General features: G+C 41.7%; 1 protein-coding gene across 6 annotated transcripts in view; it reads right to left on the reverse strand.

The window, feature by feature from the left end:
- HNF4G (hepatocyte nuclear factor 4 gamma) overlaps positions 1 to 11,641 on the reverse strand; it is a 121,904-nt gene extending 110,263 nt beyond the window's left edge. For 3 of the 6 annotated variants that reach the window (XM_055318138.1, XM_055318137.1, XM_055318134.1), the window contains exon 1: positions 10,669 to 10,798. The gene's annotated coding sequence lies outside the window, so the exon portion shown is untranslated. Of the gene's footprint in view, positions 1 to 10,071; positions 10,162 to 10,668; positions 10,946 to 11,596 lie in introns of those variants that run through there. The other 3 variants (XM_055318136.1, XM_055318135.1, XM_055318139.1) reach the window with 3 other exon arrangements.
- Between the last annotated feature and the right edge of the window lie 10,713 nt (positions 11,642 to 22,354).

Consider the following 22,354-nt stretch of genomic DNA (forward strand, 5'->3'; position numbering starts at 1 on the left):
TAATGATGGGATATGAAAAATGAGGAATATAAAATTACCTTACTTCATTTTTAGCCTAAAAATCAAATGAGATTAACTGCATAAAATCTCTCTTATAAGAAGAAATCGCTCTTTAGCAGAAGGGCCTCAGTTCGCCCTGACACTTACTTATAACTAGCTGTGCAGTCTCTGCTGGGTCTTTATGTCTTTGCCTCAGTTTCCTCTTCTGCGCAGTGGGAGATAATAATACTTTAGACCTTATGGTGTTAGTGTGAAAACTAAATGATTTATGTGAAGCACTGGGTGCCCAGCACACAGAAAGTGTTTAATAATTGGTAACTAGGCACAGTAGTTAATGGCGGTAATAAGTTATGTGTATGTGTTTATGCTTACATTTATATGTATGTATATGAAACCTACAGAAATAGGGATAACTATATAGAAATATTAATTTAATATAGAGAAAATGCAAAGGAGCAAGTGATGTCAGTGTTTCCCTTGTGTACCACTCTACTGAATGCTTTAAAAGTCATCTCATTTAACTTTTTCAAGTAGGCTGTACGCCTAATGTGGGGGTTGAATTCATGACCTCAAGATCAAGAGTCTCATCCTCTACCAACTGAGCCAGCCAGATGCCCCTCATTTAACCCTTACCAACACACTGTGCCCATGAGTAAGGCGGGGTTCTGGTCAGTTGGCTAACATTGCCCCCAAACTATCCAAATGGTATACCTTCAATGAGAAGGATTTTGCAAAGATGCTTTAAAAGACCCTCTGACATTCCAGATTAATTGGTGAGAAAACAGCAGTCCATGCTAAGTCTGCATAAACATATTGCACAGTACTTGAGCAGTTCTTAAAATGATTTTGAAATGGTTACACAGAAGATATACAGAAGATATACAGCAATGTGTATGGACACATTAAACCTAACTATTAATTTGCTTTTATGTACTCATAAGAGAGTATTTAGAATATGAATGAATCCCTCAATGGAGAGTATGAGTATTTCAGTTACTCTGGATTACTATCCCTTTATTTCTCTACCATGGAAAGAAGCCACAAGAATTAAAGATGGATGAGATTTGCAAAAAAGGAGCAAATGAAGAAATGTCAAAACTTCTAAGAAAGAAAGAAAGAAGAAAGAAAGAAAGAAAGAAAGAAGAAAGAAAGAAAGAAAGAAAGAAAGAAAAGAAAGAGAAATACTAAATTGTGAGCCTGTTCAGCACGTAATTTTTTCATATTTCTGAAGCTGACAATGGTGCACGTCAGTGGTATGGGGAAACAACTCAGTGCCCTGGACAGGACAAGAGAAACAGAATATATTGAACCAAAGGATTATGTTTAAAAACTTCCTTGAAGTTTTTATCTTTGAATTTCCTAAGAGAAACAAACAAAAAAATTAAAAATTTAAAAAATGGGTCATTCTATATATTTCCTTAGCAAATTAACTAACAAATACATATAATTTTACTTAATTCATCTAGAATCAGTTTACAAATAAAGGACAAATAAGAAAATTCAGAGTCTAGAAAATGCTCTGAGATTCTGGAATTTTTGTGAAATATTCCACATTAACTGCAAATTCTCATTTTACTCCCCAACCTTTACCAGGGTCTACTGTACCATCTCCCAGAACTCAACAGGACACTATCCCCTGTCCTACTGGAAGAATGTCCTCCCGAACCCTTGCAGATCAACCCAACTATCACTCTTGCATCGAACTTACACACACACACACACACACACACACACACACACGTTAAAAAGACACTGGCTCAAAATCTAAAAAGCTATATTTAATAATGACTGCACAAGCCTCTGAGTCTTTGTCTTCCCATGGTTGTCAAAGGACTTAAATAAAATAATGTATGGGAAAGCACTGTAAATTGTGCATATAAAAGAATTCTATAAACTGTAAAGCTCAATTATTAGTATCATCATTTTAGTTATAATGATATTTATTATTGTTAGTGCTCAAAAAAAAGTCTAAATTCTGTGGCATGATATAAAAAAGTCTCTATCTTTAGGCCTTTTCCTATTTTTGTAAACTAACTTTCTACTACCTTTTCTTTTTTTTTAATTTTTTTTTAATTTTTATTTATTTACGATAGTCACAGAGAGACAGAGAGAAAGGCAGAGACACAGGCAGATGGAGAAGCAGGCTCCATGCACCGGGAGCCCGACGTGGGATTCGATCCTGGGTCTCCAGGATCGCGCCCTGGGCCAAAGGCAGGCGCTAAACCGCTGCGCCACCCAGGGATCCCTACCTTTTCTTATTTTACCACACAATGGGGCCTCATAAAGTCATAAAACCAACTTTATTTTTTTAATTTATGTATGCTATTCCTTTTAATGACTGAAATATCATTTATTTTATTTTCTTGACCCAATCTTAGCCCCTGTATAAAAATAAATTCATATGGGAGAGAATAAACTTATATCTGATAAAGGACTTGTAGCTATAGTATATATAGAACTCTTACAACTTGATAAGAAGAAAATAACTCAATTTTTAAAAGATAGGTGGAGATGCATAGATTTTTTTTTTTTTAATTTTTATTTATTTATGAGAGTCACAGAGAGAGAGAGAGGCGCAGAGACACAGGCGGAGGGAGAAGCAGGCTCCATGCACCGGGAGCCCGACGTGGGATTCGATCCCGGGTCTCCAGGATCGCGCCCTGGGCCAAAGGCAGGCGCCAAACCGCTGCGCCACCCAGGGATCCCGATGCATAGTTTTTGAACAAAACTTCACCAAAGAAAATACATGTACATAAGCTCAAGAAAAGATGCTCAGATTCATTAGTCATTAGGGAAATGCAAATGAAAACTACCATGAGATCTCATCACACACCTTTTAGAATGTCTAAAATTAAAAAACTGGTCATACCAAATATTGGTAAGAGTGTAAAGAAACTAGAACTATTGGTGGGAGCATAAAGTAGTACAATCAGGAAACCAGTCTGACAGTTCCTTCTATGGAATCCAGCTATTATACTTCTCAGTAATTACAGTTGACCTTCGAACGACACAGAGGTTGGGGACACTGACCCCACACACACATGCAATTGAAAATACACATATGACTTCTGATTTCCCAAAACCTTAACTACTAATAGCCTTCTGTTGACTGGAAGCCTTCCTGATAGCACAGTTGATTAGCACATTGCATGTTATATGTATTACATACTATAGTCTTATAATAAAGTAAGCTAGAGAAAAGAAAGCATTATTAGGAAAATCATAAAGAGGAGAAAATACATTCATCTCACTGTACTGTATTTATAAAAAAAAATCCACCAAAAAATGGGTCTGCGCAATTCAAACTCATATTGCTCAAAGGTCAACCGTATACAAAACAAATGAAAGGATATGTCGACACAAAGACTTTGTACCCGAATGTTCAAGCACCTTTATTTGCAAAAGCCAAAACTGAAGCAAAACTGAAACAATCCAAATGTTCATCAACAGGTCAATGAATAAACAAAGTATAGTATATCCATAGAGTGTCATCCTATTTAACAAGCAAGCAAACAAACAAGCAAGCATTGATAGATGTAACAAAACGAATGAATCTTAAAACAATATGCTGAGTGAAAGAATTCCCCATGTTCCCATGGATAAACAATTCTAGAAAATGCAAACTAATCTGCAGGGGCAGAAAGTAGATCAGTGGTTATCTGAGGTAGGAGCAGGAGGCAGGGTTTACAAAAGAGCCTGAAGAAACCGTAGGGATGTTGGCTATGTTCACTAACTTTATGGTGATTGTTTCACTGGTATAAACTTATGCAAAACATTTAAATCGTGCACTTTACATTTGTGCTGTGTATTGTATGCCGGTTGTACCTCACATATCTGTTTCTTTAAATAAGGAATAAGTTACTGATACACACAAAAAGGCAACGGAATCTTGAAATTATTATGCTAAATGAGAAAAAGGACGACACAAAGGGTATGTACTATACTATTCTATTTATATATTATTCTGGAAAAGGCATTTACCAGAGTAATAGCTTTTTTTTATTCATATCCCCAACCAGACATGAAAAGTTTAGGAGAGAATCATTTCTAGTCATTATTTTACCCTCATATAGAGAATACAGTGCCTGAAAATTAGGTTTTTAACAAGCATTTTAATTCTTTCACCTTTCTTCTCTTTTATAGTTGTTTCATTCAGTGAACATTTTTTTCATTAAGCTTCAGCTAAATGCCCAGCTAAAGAAGTGGGCAAGAACAATGCAGTTCCTACCCTTGGAGGCCCAACAGTCAGCCTGAAAAAATGATCATCAAACATCCAACCACAATATGTGATGAAGTTGGTAACAGTCAGTCACATCAGGAACAAGATACAAGGAAATTGATATATTGGATCAGGAAAGATTTCAAAGGTGTTTTTTTTTTTTTTTTTTTTTTTAGCACAGACCTGTGAGGTAAGTGGAAGTTGGCTAGGATGATGAGGGAAAAATGATGGTGATGGTGGCTAAGAGTGTCCAGAAGAACAGAAACAGAACTTTGAAAGTATAGAGAAGCATGCATTTGAGGAACCAAGAGATGTATTCCAGCAGAAGCCTAAAGTAAGGGATCTCAAGAAAATCATGGACTCAGTCACTTGGCCCTTCACGCTAAGAGCATTAGAAGTTAACAAATTGTTTTAAATGGAGGGGGAAAAAAAAACCCAAACCCAAAAAAGATAATGGTCCAATCTGTATTCTCTACATCTGTCTACCTGCTATCTGGGAAACTGGAGGCCGGTAGGACTAGGAAGGGAGAACAGTTATTGCAAAAATTCAGGTTAGAGGGACACCTGGGTGGCTCAGCGGTTGGGCATCTGCCTTCAGCTCAGGACCTGATCCTGGGATTCAGGATCAAGTCCTGCATCGGGTTCCCCACGGGGAGCCTGCTTCTCCCTCTGCCTCTCTCTGTCTCTCATGAATAAATAAATAAAATGTTTTAAAAATTCAGGTTAGAAATAGCAATTATTTTGCTGAAAATTAGCACAAAGTAGGGAAACATACTCTATTTAAATACTCAACAATCTGACCCTGAATGCTGCCAGTCAACCTTAAGGGGAAAAAAGAGGGAAATCTTTCATAACCCAACCTATTTATAGACTTTTCATGGCTCCTCATGGCCTAATGGACACAGCTCAAATCTTTGACACCTAGGCACCATCTCCCCAGTACTCCTTCTCCATGTCATCTCTTGTCATACCACCTACTCCAATTGTAACCTCCGCTGCCCCAAACACCTTTCTGATGTAGAAAAGATCCCCACTCAACAACTTCTAATCAGAAAATCATTAGCTCCTCTCTGGCTACTCAAGCTACATGTATCCTTTGTGCTTCTGTTTTCCATGGTATTTCTACCTATTATATTAATGAAATAGTTGTTGCCTTACATTATAGATGATTATATGTGTTTGTTTTCTAAGTAGATTGTTTGTGTTTGAGATCAGGGATGTTATTCTATTTATATTTGTATTTAGGCCCCTAGTAAGGTGTATATAACTTAAAATTCCTGCTAAATTAATATATATCAACTTTACATGCAACTTATTTCTTTTATTTTAAACATTTCTTGTTTTTTTTTTTTTTTTTAAGATTGTATTATTTATTTATCCATGAGAGACACAGAGAGAGAGGCAGAGACACACGCAGTGAGAGAAGCAGGAGAGCCCGATGCAGGACTTGACCCTGGAACTCCAAGATCATATCCTGAGCCAAAGGCAGACGCTCAACCACTGAGCCACACAGGCATCCCTTATGTGCAACTTATAATCATGATATCTGAAACAAGTAAATGCAAAAGAAACAAACGAGCAAGGGGCAACTGGGTGGCTCAGTGGTTGAGCATCTGCCTTCCACTCATGTTGTGATCCTGGGGTCCTGGTATTGAGCACCATGCATGAGCCTGCTTCTCCCTCTGCCTATGTCTCTACCTCTCTCTCTGTGTCTCTCATGAATAAACAAATAAAATCTTAAAAAAAAAAAAGCAAATACTGGGACAGATGTCATAATCCTACGTAAGCTAAGAGCACAAGCAAAACACGAGACAGTATATGAACTAGAGGAACAATACTCAAAGATTCAAAAATAAAAAAAAAAACAAAACTAAATTAATGTGCCCAGATGACATTATTAGCCAATACTTTAAATGAGATGGAGAGACATTGCCTAGATGTTTATGTTGACTTTTTGCTTTCATAGATAAATGTGATTCTTCTTTACTGAAATATAGACAAAGTATCAAACATTCAACAGATAAAATGTTTGATATAAATAATACAAGAATTAATACACATATACTTTGCAAGTAATGAGTATTATCCTCATTTTATAAGTTTTTAAAACTCAGGCACAGAAATATTAACTTATTCAAGGATACACAGCTGGCAGAGAGCAAGGCTGAGATTTGTGCCCAGATCTTAATGATCCAAAGTCCATCTTCTGACCACTGAACATATTTAGGACAATCCTTAGACACTGCTTAGCTAAAAAGCACCATGAAGTCAGGAACGATGTCTTTCTTATTCATCATCGTATCTCTGAGGCCTATTAGAAGGCTTACCCAGGTCTCTAGGGCTCCATAAACTCTTGAAGACATATGTAATTTGTTTGTGTATGTAAATATAATTTCTCTAGAGAGAGGGCCAATAAAAACAGGTGACACTTATTAACAACTTACTATAAATCAAGTAGTGCTTTTAGATGCATTATCTCATTCTATCACAATAGCAGCAATACAGAATACATTTTGGGTACTTAATATATGCCAATTGTTCTAATGTTTTCATGTATTAACATATATAATCAACATACCAATTCTATGATAGGTATTTGTAATTCCATATACTTCAAAAATAAGGAAGGTGGACTTCCCAAGTCCCCTATTCCCTGCTCCCCTTTTAATAAATGGTTGGGCAGGGATATAAACATCTCAATGTGACAACAAACAAAGCCTTCTTTCTTGGCTCAAATGCCATGAGTTGGTCACCCTCAAAGATCTTCATGTCCTTCAAAATATTAAGAAAAAGAGAAAAAAGGAAAAAAGGAAAAAAGGAACCCCTTATGTATTTTCCAGAAAATCATCTTGATAAAATATGATAAAAGATCATGTATTAAATATTCATATACAAATATACACACATTATATCATGTATTATATATGTATTAAGTTAGGGAGTATAGGCAATAAAGCAGATCTATTCTTGAAGGTGTACTCATAATGAATGGGCAAGATAGTACTGAGTTACAAAGGTACTTACTTACATAAATAAATGTGCATATATACAGCTCCTGATACATCAGAAGCAAGGTTGTTTGGGCCCTTATAGACATTTTGTGACCAAGAAAAGTGTCTTCCCCAGGGAACACTCAGACAAGAGCAAGGGAATATAGCTTGGCCTGGGGGTGGAGGAATCAAGGTTACAGTTCTCACTTCCCCCTCAGTGGATCATCCTTATGCAGGGAGCAACCCGATGACCAAGTAGAGCAGCCATGGTTACTCTCATAGCCTAGAGCCATGGTGCCTGGATTTGAACCTTCAGTTTTATCACCTGTACATGTGTAGCTTTGGTAGAGTCTTTAAATTTCTCTATGCTTCATTCTTCTCATTTGAAAATGGGGAGATTATTATTATGAACTCTAGAAATTTGTTTAAAGAATCTAGAAGGAAAAAATGCATGCAAATGGCTTAGAAAATTTCATAGCACATATTAAGAATTCAGTAAGTACTAACTATATATATATGTATATATATAAAGAATATTCCTAAATAGGTTGTTCAGCTCTAAGAGTAAGCCTCGCTTGAAGTGCTCCTTATGCCTGTGTATGAACCGATTAATATCAATAGGTGACAGTTTCTATGTGGAGGGTGAAGAGAAGTGATTCTACATGAAGGTATCATTGTACACACCATTATTTTGTTTGCATCTAGCTTAAGGATCCGAAGGTACCAGCACCTCTAGCCATTCATTTAGTAAATGGATGGGTAGTAACTAATGGAATGGCATCCTTTACAAGCTCAAAATGAGATGGAATTTTGAAACGCATATAATTCCCTCTCTATTATATTTTCATCATTTATTTATATATCTATTTACTTAATTGAGAGAGAGAGAAAGCATGTGCTAACACACACACACACACAGAGGGGAGGGCTAGAGGGAAAGGGAGAGAGAATCCTAAGCAGGCTCCACTTCCAGCGCAGAGGCCAACATGGGGCTCAGTCTCACAACCCTGAGCTCATGACCTGCACTGAAATCAAGAGTTAGGGCTTGGCCAAGTGAGCCACCCAGGTGCCCCTGTACATTATTATATTTTTAGAACAAAATTCTCAAGCTCCCTAAGTCAGATGTTCCAAGACTGGTTCATATAATTTCCAAATTATAAAACTCCAACAATGAGAAATCATGTTTTCAACCAGTTAGGCAACACTTTAAACACATCAATATTATCCAGTGTTGGTGAGGGCATGGTAAATACACGGTGGGTGCTTAAGGCTCCTTGCAATATCTATCAGATTTAAAGAGACCATCCCCCTAGATCCAGCAAGTCTCATCTCACAATAAATCTATGTCTTTGCAAAGATAATGTACACAGACATTCACTACATCACTATTTGTAAGGTCAAAGTTTCAGTCTTCACTTCCTCCTCAGATGGTCACCTCTGTACAGTGAGCCTCCCTATGACCAAGTGAATATTCTGGGGGATACTGGCTGGCTACATTGGGTGGACATATTAAAAAAAAAGAATCTTCAAATATTGACAGAAATATTTGATATTAAATGAAAAATAAATTTCAGAACACTGGTAGGATATGAACCATTATCCAAGCTTTAGAAATAACGAGAGAAAAGTTCCTGTGGTTACACACATGAAGGGATACAAGCCCAACTATCAATGGCACTTTACACATATGAAGTGGAATAGGGGAGTTCACTTTGTATTTTACTATAGTTTTCATGTTGCTTTATTACTTTTAGATTTCACAGAAGTAACAAAAATTTTCAAAGAAATGGGGCCCTCAAAAATAAAATTTGCATGTATTAAAAAATTTTTTAGCAATCCTCAAAATTAATTTGTGTTGTTCCATATGCTTAGAATCACAACTGCAGAATAAAAGGCTTATGCGATCTTAATAGACATATGTAGTAAAAGTGTTGTGCTACCTTCATAAAGCATGTCGAGAAAAATTCTATTTGTACGCCATAAAACGGAGCTTAGGAGAAATGGAAAGAAGAGAATAATGGCTTTCAATTTCCATTCCGCCTTTTTTTTTTTTTTTTACATAGGTAACCTATACACCCAACCTGGGGCTCGAACTCATGACCCTCAAGACCAAGAGCCACATCCTCTAATGACTTAATCAGCCACGCACCCCTTTACTCCACTTTTAAAATAGAAAAATGAGTAGTTCAGCATCACTCTTACCTCTGTCTCTTCCATCCCCTCCTACAAATCGAACCAGGGAGGAGCCAACTCTACTTGGCCACAGACTTCAAATACATAATAAATAGATCAGGTGGCCTGATGATGTGTCCATAGAAGAGGAAAAACAGAGGAAGGTGTGGCGAGTGGGTGGGGACAGCAGAATTATTATGTAAAAGGAGCGCTAGCTGGAGAGGAAGACTATTTTAATGTTGAATAAATGTTTGTGGAGAGACAGAGAGAGGCTGGGTGTAAAAAGAATGGAAAAGTGAGAAAAGGAACAAAACAGCAACTAGGAAATGTTGCTATCAATGAGGTGGTTAGCTTTCAGGACATCCCTTTGAGTTTAGAGCTTCTGCATTCTGCCACCCGCTAGGCCTTGGCGTCAAGTCAAAGTTCAGGGAAGACTGCAGGTTGCAGAGGGGTCCCCGGACTCCGTGCTGGGCCAGCCTTAGAAACAGGCGCATCAGGTAGTTAGCACACATCCCATTCAATCCAAAGACCTTATCTCGTGCTGGCCTATTTCCCTTAGACATGGGACGGTTATTGCTTAAGGGGCGCGTTGCTCAAACAAGCTTCCAAAGGACATCTCTTCCCCAAGGAGGTCAAAATGAGTTCAACAGAACCGTACATAGTTATGATGTATGTAACCATAACACACACCTGTGTGAGTGTGTATAAACTCTATAGCTTGTTCCGCAAATCATCTCCCAGCAGCAGCGTCCCTGGAAGATGCCCACTCCCGAAGTGTCCCTATGGGAGGGGGGGAAGGGGGGGCAAGGTGAGACTGCAGCCAGGCGTCGGGGTAGATGCTCCAGGCCCCGGCACCTCCCCACAAAGCTCGGCGGCCCAGGGGTATCCAGAAGCCCTGGCCTTGCCCCAGGCCTCAAAAACCAAACAAAACCCCCCAACCAACTGCACCAAGGGCCCCAGAAACCTGCCAACCACGTGACCCGCCGACGACACCCCCCCCTCCCCTCCCCTCCGCAAAGCTTTTCTCTCCCAAACGAATCCAACTTTTATTTTTACTTGTCCTGGGTGCGCAGCCTGCGCGTGCCCCCCGCGGCCGCCCCTTCGCGGCCCCGCGGGACCTGCTCTCATCCCCGCCCGGCGAGGGGATCGCAGGGCTCAGCCCCGGCGGCGGCCCCTCCGAGGGGCCCGGGGACTCCTCCTGCCCGACAGCGGCGGGGAGCGGCGGCGGCCGGGGCTGGGCCCCGCGCGGGCGGGCGGCGGGGGGGGGGGGGCGGGCGCACCACTTACCTGCGCGGACGCGCTCCCGGAGGTCCCGCGTCGCACTCAGCGCCGCAGCCGCCGCATCTCCCGGCGGGTCCCCCCCACCCCCACCCCAAGGGCCGCGGCGTCCGGGGCCGCACTTTTCCGAGCTTGGGGAAGTTGGCTCCAAAGCGCGGAGCTGGGGGTGGAGGTGGGGGTGGGGTGGGGCTGGGTGATGGGGGCCGGAGGCTCGAGGGGGTCGCTGTTGTGGTTTGGTTGTTTGGGGGGTTGGTGTGCGTGTTGGTCGAGATCTCCAGCAGGGACTTTTCACCATATGCCCGAGAGTATTAGTTTTGCTCAATGGCGACGGGGCAGCGGCCCGACTCTCCTACCGAACGATCGATTTACTAAACAAACTGAGACGTGGGTGGGGAGGTTAAACAGTAACCAGCAGCCCCGAGGAAAACTGAAAGCGGCCAGGCCGCCGGCGCATTTATTTCGCTGTCGCCGGGCCGGGCCCGCCGTGCACCGCCGCGGCTCCGGGGCCCCCGCACCGCCACGCGCCCCAGGCCCCTTCCCACCCTCGGGGCGGGCGAGGCCCGGGATGCTCGGCCGCGGCCGGGCCGCCCCCCCCCCGCCCCCGCGCTCGCGCCCGGGGCGCCCGCCTCCTCCCCCGCTCACGCCCGCCCTGGGGCGGTGCGTTTGGACCAGCGTCGGTGGACAAAAGCCGCCTGACCCCAGAATGCAGATCCCGCTCGGAGCCAATGAGGCCCTGCAGAGGGCCGGAAGTGTCATTAAAGGGAGTGGGATGGGTTCCTAGGGACGGCGCCGCGGCCGCACCGCTAGGGGAAGCCGCAACCGTTGCGTTGAGCTGCGCCTTGGCCGCCGGTAACCTCTTCCCCGAGGCCGGTGCCCCCGAGAGCCGCGGGGCGAGCGGGGGCCGAGCCGGCCACCTGTGGCGTCGGTCCTTAGGTACCTCTGCGTCTGTGTGGGATGGAGAGCAGGCTCGCTGCTCGCTCCCCGCCCGACCCCGGGCGCCTCCTGAGCCTTAGCCTTCGGGACACGATCCTCAGACCCGGTCCTGACGCGCTGGCCCTCCGGATCGGGCTGTTGTCAACCGGGCAATATGGCCCAGAGGCTGTGGCTTTAAAAAACATCTCAGCAATTTAGCTTGGTGGTTTCGGGAATGAATGACTTCGGGTCAAACAAGTAATTATCCTCGAGATAAATAGTTACCTAATCCGTAAGGGTTTTTTTTTTTTTTTTTTCTTTTCTTTTCCGACCTGGGGTTGGCGGTTATTTTAAGACTGTAATAACAATGCCAGGGAGATCAAAGAGCTAGGTGTGTGTGTGTGTGTGTGTGTGTGTGTGTGTTTCTTCCTTTTTTCTCTCTTGATCGGGCTTACTAAACTTTCTCCGTTTCCTCCTTCTGAATCTCTCGCTGAAAGGCTCTTTTAAAAACAAGTAGCTGGTCGTTTTCGTAATCAGAACAAAAGGGAGAAATCATATACTATTTCCTTTAAATCGACCTTCTTGAGCTAAACACGTTCTTTCGGTCCTTGTTGCCCACGCGGTCTGCAAACCGTGTGGCGAAACGCGGCCTCTTTCCACGCCGGCTCCAAGAAAGCCGCCCAGAGAGTTGCGGCGGAAGAGTAACAATTAACGGGTTATGCTTATTCGACAAATCTGTCACAGGGGTGTTGTTCAAAGATCACCTGTGGACATTCTCCTTAAAACTATTCCCAGATCCTTAGATGGTGATGGTTGTCACACGATCTGCCAAACTGTAAATATAATTCCCAGAAAACGTTCAAAGACTCAAGACAGATTCTCCATCCCCATTCGCGGAAGCTTTAATGCTACCTGGCATCTGTTGTTCCCAGCAGAGAAACCACATTTTAGTTCTAGAGTCTCGGTTTACTTGACTGCGAACAATTTACAATGTCAATGGGTTGGGTTTGGGGTGATCAATTCATCATCGATGCGTCGTAGAGTCACAGATCTACCGGGAGATGATCGCCAACATGTTCTGTGTTCAAATTTTGAGACCACATGTAGAGCCTTTGCCAGAGAATTTTTGTCACCACAAGGGCTTTGACTAACGATGAGAGAAATGGCAGTGCAATCAAGGAAGTAGAAACTCTGTTAAGACTGAGTTATCCTCTAAAGGAATTACTGCATTTGTTTGATCTAGAAAAATCTCCAAGAGTTTATGTAGCACTGTCAAGCCTCTGTCTTCCAAGGCACGAAGGGGGTGGTTTCAGATGACTAAACAAACAAACAAACAAACAAACAAACAAAACAGGGACATTAAGAACCAAAGGAAGGTTATGAGGACTTGGACCGGCAGTTGTTACTACATCAACGGATGCCAGCTGACAGAGCTTTAGAGCATCACTTGTATTTTTCCTGAAACTAATTTATTACAATTCTTCGTGGCATGGGTTTATGATGCTGAAAATGAAAAATGTGCTCTACGGAGGAGTCGTCCTCTGATGCTCTGCGGAAGGAGGTGTGGGGCGAACACCACCAGAAAGAAGAGATAAGGATAAATGTTTAGGAAAAGGTTCTCCTAAGATTAAAAAAAAAAAAAAAGTTCTGTTTCAGGATTTAGTGTTTAGGGGGAAACTATATACCTATGTATTTGTCGTATCTATGCTTAAAACTAAACAGAAAACGTAGAGTCAAAACCCCTTTACTTCATTTTCCTGTTAAATGTCTCATTTAGCTTGTTTTTTTCTTTTCTTTCTGCTTTGATCATCTTTTTTACACCTTTTGTTGTTGTTGTTGTTGTTGTTTTCTCTTCCTTTCCAACGGCACCTGATCGCCTTGATAAGAGCTCGGGTTTGTTTATTGTTTTTTGTTTTTCCCGCCCCCTCGCCCCCCCACCAGGAGCGGTTCTGATACGATTAATTAAAGCAGAAGCCACGGGCGGAGCTGTCCGGAGGTGGGGAGGATGCTGGGTGCTGGCAGGAGCGGGGCAACTAGCGCGGAAAGACTCCTCCAGATTTAAGCGCTCAGGGACCCCATTTCCGAGGGCAACTGCACGTCCCTCGCCGGTACAGAAACCCATGGCAGGGCGCAAACGGGAACTGCCGTCTTCCTGCCGAGGCGCTGCAGCTCCGCTGACCTGGTCCAGCACCTGACGGTCCCCATCGCCCTGCACCCGCCCACCGCACGCGCGGCGCGCAGCCAGCCTCACGCGCCTTTACACGCACGAGGCAAAAGAAGAAAAAAAGATAAAGAAAGAAAACGAGAAATAAACTCATCCAGCTCTCCACCTGCCGGTCCTTTCTGGATTTGGGCTAAAGCCCAGCGATCCCTTCCAAAGTCCTCCTAATCTAAAGGACCGCGGGCGGGATGTGGCCCCGGGGACTCAGGTGAAATTAAAGGTCTGGAGCGGCGCTACGCGCGTCCCCCGGCTCTCCGGCTGGAGTCGTATTTGACCCTGGGGGCGCAACAGCGGGTGAAGCAGCTCACGCCGGAATTAAAAAAAAAAAAAAAAAAAGTCCCTGGAGGCCGCTGAATGTTTCATGCATCTGAGCGGCAGGCCGGGATTCCGGTCCCTGGGACTGGGAGCGGGGGAAGGGCCTGGCCAGCGAGGCTGGGGGTGGGGATGGAGGCGGGAACAGCCTGAAGCCACCCCGGCCTCGCGTGCAGGGCCGGGGGCTCCCCCCACCCCACCCCACCGCCGCTCACGACCCCGGCGGTCCTCGTCCCTTTTAAGGAAAGAACTGTCCTTGCTCCCTAGCGCAGCCCAAAGCGAGGGCGCAGATTGCCAGAGCTGTAAAGCTGCAGGCTTGCGCCCCTGGGAGGGGGATGCCGAGTCGTTTTCATCTCCCCTGACCCTGCACAGTTAGCCCCCAGCTAGGTCTGCGCTGGGCTCGGAGCTGTAGCGGACTGGGACGGCGACCCCAGGGCTTTGGCACCCTCGCCTGCTCTGTGGTGTGCCGGACTTTTCACGGAACACCCACCTTTAACGCCTGGAATTCAACGATGGTAAAACGAACAAAACCAGTAGATTGAATACGGCGGAGGGATTGATTAGCATCCCTCCTGCAGCACCACTAGCCACGCCGTGCAGATCCTCAAAAGCAACGTCCAGGATCTTGCCGGGCCCTTCTGGGGAGTCAGGTGCTTAAAAATAGTTGGGAAAAGGCATGGCCTCCAGGACTACGAATCCTACCTGGTCACACCGATCAAGATAAAAATTAGTCCTTATTTTATGCTCAAATCACAGAGTAAAGCCCAAGTAAGGCCACAGGAATGTCTCCAGACTACCTAAATTGTTAATATAAACCCAAGATTTCAGTTTTAATGTCTGAATGGAAACTGCTCTGCTTGTGTTACGAATCTGCCTGAGACACTATGAAAATCGAACATTAAATGATTCTCAGTGTCAACCTGCAGTTCCCGCGCCAAAAAAAGCAAACTGTTAGACTGGATCTCTTTTCCCCCCACCCCCTCTCTTTGTAGATTTCCTACTGAAGTATTGATTGCCAAGGTCTCTGCAAGATTTGCAGACTTTTACAGTCATTTATGGTGCATGCAATAAAAAAGAAGTGATATGAGCATGCTAGTTCAAGGTGTAATGCAAAGATGTATTCCGTGCCCTTGGCAACTATCTGTGGGACTTGTTTGTCTTTGCAGAACACGCCCTTCTCTGCAATGAACCCCTATGTGACAAAGATTGGCCCTTTACATTTCCAAGGCCTTGGCCCCTCAATGGAAAGTCACACGTGTTCAAACCAGAAAATTCGATATTTCAGCCTCATTTTAAATCCGGGGTGGGGTAGGGGGATTTTTAATCAAAACTGTGGAGACAAAAAGAAAAAGAATCTTTTCAAAGTTCCCTACATCCCTACTATCTCCCTATCATAAAGACACAGAAAAAGGAAAGCAATTACTAAATTATAATCTCTAACTGCCCCTTGCATAACAGGGATCCACTTCTACTGTGAGAAAATAAAAAGATCAAGATTATATAGAAACAACACACTATGTTAGGTTGTATATGCTCAGACAAAAACAAAACAACACACCAAAAAACCCATCTCAAACGTTTTGCATGAAAATACATGTCTTGTTAAATGCGGATTTGTTGCTGAATTTTAGTTTTGTAATTTTTCAATTAAGAAAACAAACATGCAAAAGGGCTGTAACTGTAGATAAAACCTAAAAGCCTCATTAGAAACCTTATACCCCCTTACCCGTTTTACCAGTTTTTTTTAAGGCTATGTGTAGGAGATGGGGGTGGGGAGAGAACAAGAAAAAAGAGACTAATTTCTAAAATTTCCTACTTTGAACCAAATCGGTTTTCTCATCTAGTGCTGCAAATAAGAATAGCTGATACACAGCTTCTGAAGGTATTCAGAATCCTATACCTGCCATCTAGTGGTCATAAAAGAAAATGCTGATTCTAGACATCCTTTAAAGACTCCATCTGTTTTCTTAGAAGCAAAACAAGTCTAAGAAATGATCAAGAAAATTTAACTTTAAAGCTGAAGGAAAGGAAATATCCAATTGTGTTAGGGACTTTATAAAATAATCATTCAATTGAACTCCATTTCCTTTTGTTTTTAGTAATCATTAAGGTTACTGAGCTTTCCTAAGACAATCATTTTATTATTATACTTTTCTTCTGCATATCCTCTTCACATAGATTTTATGTTGTTTGGGTTTTTTTTGGATTAAACTCATTATAAGTTTTGGTGCCAACTGATATTCAAATTTTAAGAAAATTGAAAAGGAAGCTATTGTCTTTCCTATTTGGACTCCTAAGTAAACATCTTCCATTTTATAAGACATGAGAAAGAGAGAAGAAAGGAAGAAATTTGAAAGAAAGGAAGGAAAGAAGAAAAGGGAGAGAAGATGGAGTTAATTATACACTTGATTCTGATGCCTTGTTACAAATATTTTACTCCTTTGAAAACTGACTTCATCAAATATTAAAAAAAGGATAAGTTAAAATCTATTTAGCTATGGCAACTTAAACTATATTTTGTTGAGTTTCATATTATAAAATATCAAGCATATGTAGAAAGTATGCTGCATGGAATAGTCATTAAAAGATCATCCCTATATTTCAATGAGAGCTGATTTTTTTTTGAGTGATTACATTGTGCCAGGCATAGTTTTGTGGGCTTTTAATGATTTAACACGTGGATATTTACAACCCTAGAAGATCTGTATTATTAACACCCTTTTGTAGGTGAGAAAACTGAGGATCAGAATTATGAAGCTGGCAAATTCTAGATCTGGTTCCAGCATTAGGGCTGGCATCTTCCATGTCATACTGCCTCTCATAGAGAAAAGAGGCCAAAAGAGACCACCAAAATTCATGTGATGAGATACAATAGATATGAGATACATCCAAAAGAAACATTTGTTTGAGTGTTAAAATTTGGTCTGCAAACTATCAGACGTCCAAATGAAAACAAAAATTACCATTCATAAAAACCAAGTACTAAAAAAATTTATTGTCACAAGTAAATCACATACTCATTTACCTCATCTGCTTAGTATAATTTTTGACAGATATCATGCAAACCTTTCTATAGATTTGTCTGCAATTTATGTCTACTTATACTTTAATTTCAAGTAATGAAGTTACCAATGCAGAGCAAAAGAGTTCTTAAAAAGCCCTCCAACATACTGCCAAAGATTTATCCCTGAATTTTACTGGTGCTGTCAGTTTAATTATCTTCCCTCCTTGACTCATTCTAATTTCAAATTTAATTTCCTAAACAAAATGTATATACATTCTGAACATACTTTTCTCTTTTCTCATTATGCAAAATGCTCTCTTTTCAGGGCGGCTACTTTAGAAATATGAGTTGGCTCAGGAGTCAAGAATCTTAAATCATCACAATCAAATATATTCAAATTCTCTGCATAAGAACAAGCTTTCTCTTCTGGAGGCATATTGATAATTTTAGAAACGGTATGTCAATGATTAGCCTTTGACCCAAGGTGTTTTCTGTTTTGCTTTGTTTTGTTTTAATCCACATCATTTGAAATATTAATTATTAAGTAGCACTGTATCACCTAGGTTGAATTTAAGAGCAGTGAATGTTTTCAAAAGCTGATAGCAGCTGGCTTGGGATTCCTGCCATGGTTTAATACTCACAAATGAAGTCACCAGTTCAGCCTTCCTGATCTCTTACATACCTCCAATCAAGATCAGACATCAGATAAAAGCTGGAGACTACAGCAGTCAGGCCCTTTGTATCTCTCCTGTGTATCCATGTAGATCTAAGTGCACCTTCCCCTTCCCGGGAAGAAATACTGACATTCACGGGAAGGAGAGATTCAGCTCCTGGTTAAATTTAATCCCGTCACCTGTGTTCTTGATCCCATTCCTTCCTGCCTATGCCTGGCCTTGTTCTATCAATTATTTCTTTTTCTTATATCTTCAAACTCTCCCTCTCTAGTGGCTTTTTCCCTGCAGGCTATAAATATGTTTGTCTTACCAACAAACTCAAAATTTCAAAAAGAAAGAAAAAAAATTAAAGGAAGGAGGGAGGGAGGGAGGAAAGGAGGGAGAGAGAAAAAAAATCTGCTTGCTCTAGTCTGTCCCTTTCTAACGTTGCCCTATATTTTTGGCCTTTGTGGACAAAATTCACTAGTCAGAGGCAATTCATTTATGGTCTGTTTATCAACACCTTCTATTCACTGATCAACACACCAAAATCTGGCTTGAATTGGTTCCACTCCACAGATGTTGGTCTTTGGAAGGGCTGTAATACCTCCTGGTTGGTATTCAGTTCATCTGCTCCAGTAGATTAGAGTAATGGTTTTATTTTTCTCACGTAACAGAAAATCTGGAGGTAAGCAGTTTCTACCTACCAGGGCAGTTAAACAATGTTGCCACGGCTCAAGCTCTTGCTGTTTTCTGGCCCTACCATCCTTATTGTGGGACTCACATCCTCCTGGTTACAACATGCTTCCTTCATTTTATTTGCATTCCTGGAAGTAAGGAGAAGAAAGAACAAAGAGCCAAATGATCATAGAGACTATCAAAATCATCTCCCTTTAAACTGCTTCATTCTTTAAATGTCAATGAGTAATTCCTGTTTATACCGCATTGGCCAGACCTGGATCACCAAGACCCAGCTTACAGCTATACATTACAGGAAGGTAGTTTTGGTAGCCAGATTATCGAGCAAATTATTCTGGGGTTTTGATAATCAGTATTAGTAAATTGAATTTCACTGTGTAATAAGCTACTTTGAACTTAGTGGTTTAAAATAACAATAATTATCATGTCTCACAATTCTTTGAGGGTGGTGGGGCAGTTCTGACATGGTTCAGCTGGTCTCATGCTCATGTCTAGGACCTCAGCTGGGATGACTAGGTCTTCTCGCCCCTCATGGGACGTCTCAACCTTTAGGAGGTTAGGCCTTCTTTCCATGGTGCTCTGAGAGTTCCCAGAAGCAAACGAAGGCAAGCCCCAGTGTCCTATTACTTTTGAAGCATCTGTTTATATCACATTTGTTAATGTCCTATCAGCCAAAGCCACTCATAAGGTTAAGCCAAAGCTCAAGAGGTAGAGGGTTTCTACTTCCTGATAGGAAGATGGTATAGTCACTATGCTTTTAGGGATGGAAGGAACTTGTAGCCATTTTTCCGATCTACCATAGTAAGAAAGTACAAGAGAATAGGTATGGGGTGGGCAACAGTAGTGACTGCGCCATCTTACATATTTACACCCTGTTTAATCTGTCAGTATCTTAGTTAATGATACTTAAAAAAAGGTCTGTCCATTCTATGCACCTCTTTAACTTAACTCTACCTCCAATTCTTAAATTTTACACCCAGTATTGTTAAATTCTCATGGTTTTGCATTACTGAAAATCTGATCAAAATTAGTCTGTTATAGACTGTTTCTACCCCCCTACCCCCTGCCAATCCAAATTCATATATTGAAGCCCTAACCCCTAGTGTGGCTGTATTTGGAGATGGGAAGGAGATCTAAAGAAGCAAATAAGGTAAAAATAGGTCATAAGAGTGGGGTCCTGATCCAATAGCATTAATGTTCATATAAGAAGAGACACCTAAGGGCTTGTTCACTCTCTTCGTGTGCACTCATCAAGGAAATGCCATGTGAGGACATAGCAAGAAAGTGGCTGTCTACAAGCAAGGAAGACTGCTCTACCGTGAACCACATTTTCTGATGCCTTGATCATGGACTTCAAGCCTCCAGAACTGTGAGAAGAAAAAAAAAAATCTGTTTTTTAAACCATCCAGTCTGTGGTTTTTGTTATGGCAGCTTGACCAGACTGGTCCATGGTTTCTCTCCCAGAGAAAGTAAACAATTGCATAATACGCAGAACTTTATACATAATGTCAGAGTGCCTCTGGACATGTGGAATGCCACCTAGGAACCTCTGAGCCACTCATGCATCCTGGGCTACAAATCCCCGTTCCCCAACAATAGCAAGATAACTTTCGAAAATATTTACTTATTTGGGCATCCGTTTTAAAGCCTTTAAGAGGTTCCCACCAGCTCCAAACTGCTTAGGGTGGCCTGCAAGGTCCTTCCTAATGTGGCTTGGTTCTTCCCTGGTGCTACTGCCTGTCGCAGTCACTCATAGCTTCTTTCTCCTCCAGCCAAATTATAGTAGTGAATTGCCTTGTTCCTGAAGTACCGAAGCCTCCCTCTGTACTTTCTTCTATACCTGTTGTAACATCCACCCAGAATGTCCTTCCTTTCTTACCTTTCTGGTGAACATTCACCCATTATATGAAACTGCTTTCCTATAAACGAGTCTTTAGCTATAGTCCCCCCATCTCACTGCCTGCAACAGAGTCTGTCAGTTTTCCCTCCTCTGCTACCTCGGTGTCCTTCTGTACCCCCACTGGTCTTACTTCTTCATCCCTTAAGGTTAATTGTTTATATGTCTGTAATCCATGACAACAGATTTGGTGAAAATGAACTGATAAATTTGGCTTTCACCATCAGAATGTTTTATTTTTCTGTGATTATGTAATATATATTTGAAGTTCCTTTTATATTTTCCTTCAATAAAATGTTAAGGTAGTAATAGAAATTGTTTGCCTTTTGTCTGTCAAAGCCTTACTTCAGGAAGCATCTCATGCTCTCAATTTATTTATTCATCTTACTCCATATAGATAAGCCATTAATGGAATATGAGAAATAAATTTGTAATTACTGGTAGCTTAATGCTTTATTTCTTCCAAGGAGATCAGCATTTTAATATTGCCAGGCAAAGATTTTAAATCAAGGAAATAAATCTTGAGTGGTGGAATTTCAGCCATCACCAAGAGTTGGGGCAATGTAGCCCTTAAATTTTACCACATTTCTGTCTAACTCTTTCTTTTATGCCTAAGGTTATCAATATTCCAATTTATACAATTCAGGCATGGTAGATTTAAAAAAATTAAAGAACCGGTGAATTTCTGTGAGGCTATTTGTCAAGTTCAATAGATGCAAAAATAACCCTCCTGCTGTTACCACCTCTACACAATTACTAATGATGGCAATGATCATCAGTTAAAAATGTTCATGTACCAGGCACTATGCTAAGCACTTCACATATTATTCCCATGTTACTTTATTTAATCCTCATAAGAGCCTTATGCAGCTTTACAGATGCAAAAACAGAAGTATCAAGCAAGAGTTAAGTGACGGGCACAAAAAATTGCAGTAAAAGGCTTGAACCCAGAAATCTCACTTTTGTTTCTTTTAAACAATGATGGTATGGTATACAACTTGCTCAAAAGTGCCCTTTCTGACAAACTTGGATTTGATTGTGCAGGACATGGTGGGACACAAATCAGCTCCTCCCTGTCCCCTGCCTGTGGGCAGAGGTAATGCTTTAGGATCCTCATTATGTTTAGCCAGCATTTTAATGTAGTTCAAAAGGATCTTCAAGCTGGTAGAGTCAGTTCTACTATGGCCTTCAGATACCTGATGTTCCTATCTCTGTATCATCCAGTCTATTTTGCCTCACTGGAATTCTTGCCAACTTGGAATCCATGATGAGCTGTCAGCACTGCTCTCACCAACACCCTCGCCTTCTTACTTCTTGACTTTTGGCAGGATGTTCACATCAACTCACACAGTCTCTTCCACTCTCAGAACATCTCTTCTCTAGCCTCAGAATTGGGGAAACACAGTGACAAAAACAAGCTTTCACACCATAAACTGGAGCTTCAGCAAAGCCTGGCAGGTATGAATATTTGATTCTTTCTTTACATCTGTTATTCAAAATGGCCATCCCAAGTCCCCTCCAATCTTCTGAAACATACAACCTCAATCTGTGACTCATGCAAACAAGTTTTTTTTTATTTATCATTTGTGCCTCATTCCCCTTTACCCATGCTCCAAATTTCTTCGGCCTGACTTTCTTGAATTCCAACTTTGTATTTCCATCTGTTTGGAAAGATCTTCACCTGACTGCACCCTACCATCACCTCAACTGAACTCATTGAAATATCCTCTCCCCATAAAATTCTGATTTCTGAGAAAGTAGCCATAATTTTCCAGATCACTTGTGCATGACACCTCAGAGTAATTTCCAAATTTCTTATTCTACATGGCCACTTAGTCACAGACTTCTGGTGTTTTCCTTTTTTTAATTAAGTAATTAACTTATTTATGAGAGAGAGAGACAGAGATAGTGACAGAGATAGCAGGAGAGCACAAGTGGGGAGGAGAGGGAGAAGCAGGCTCCCACTGATCAGTAAGCCTGATGCGGAACTCGATCCC

The sequence above is a fragment of the Nyctereutes procyonoides genome, unplaced genomic scaffold (genome assembly GCF_905146905.1).
Source record: "Nyctereutes procyonoides isolate TBG_1078 unplaced genomic scaffold, NYPRO_anot_genome, whole genome shotgun sequence".
NCBI classification, from domain to species: domain Eukaryota; kingdom Metazoa; phylum Chordata; class Mammalia; order Carnivora; family Canidae; genus Nyctereutes; species Nyctereutes procyonoides.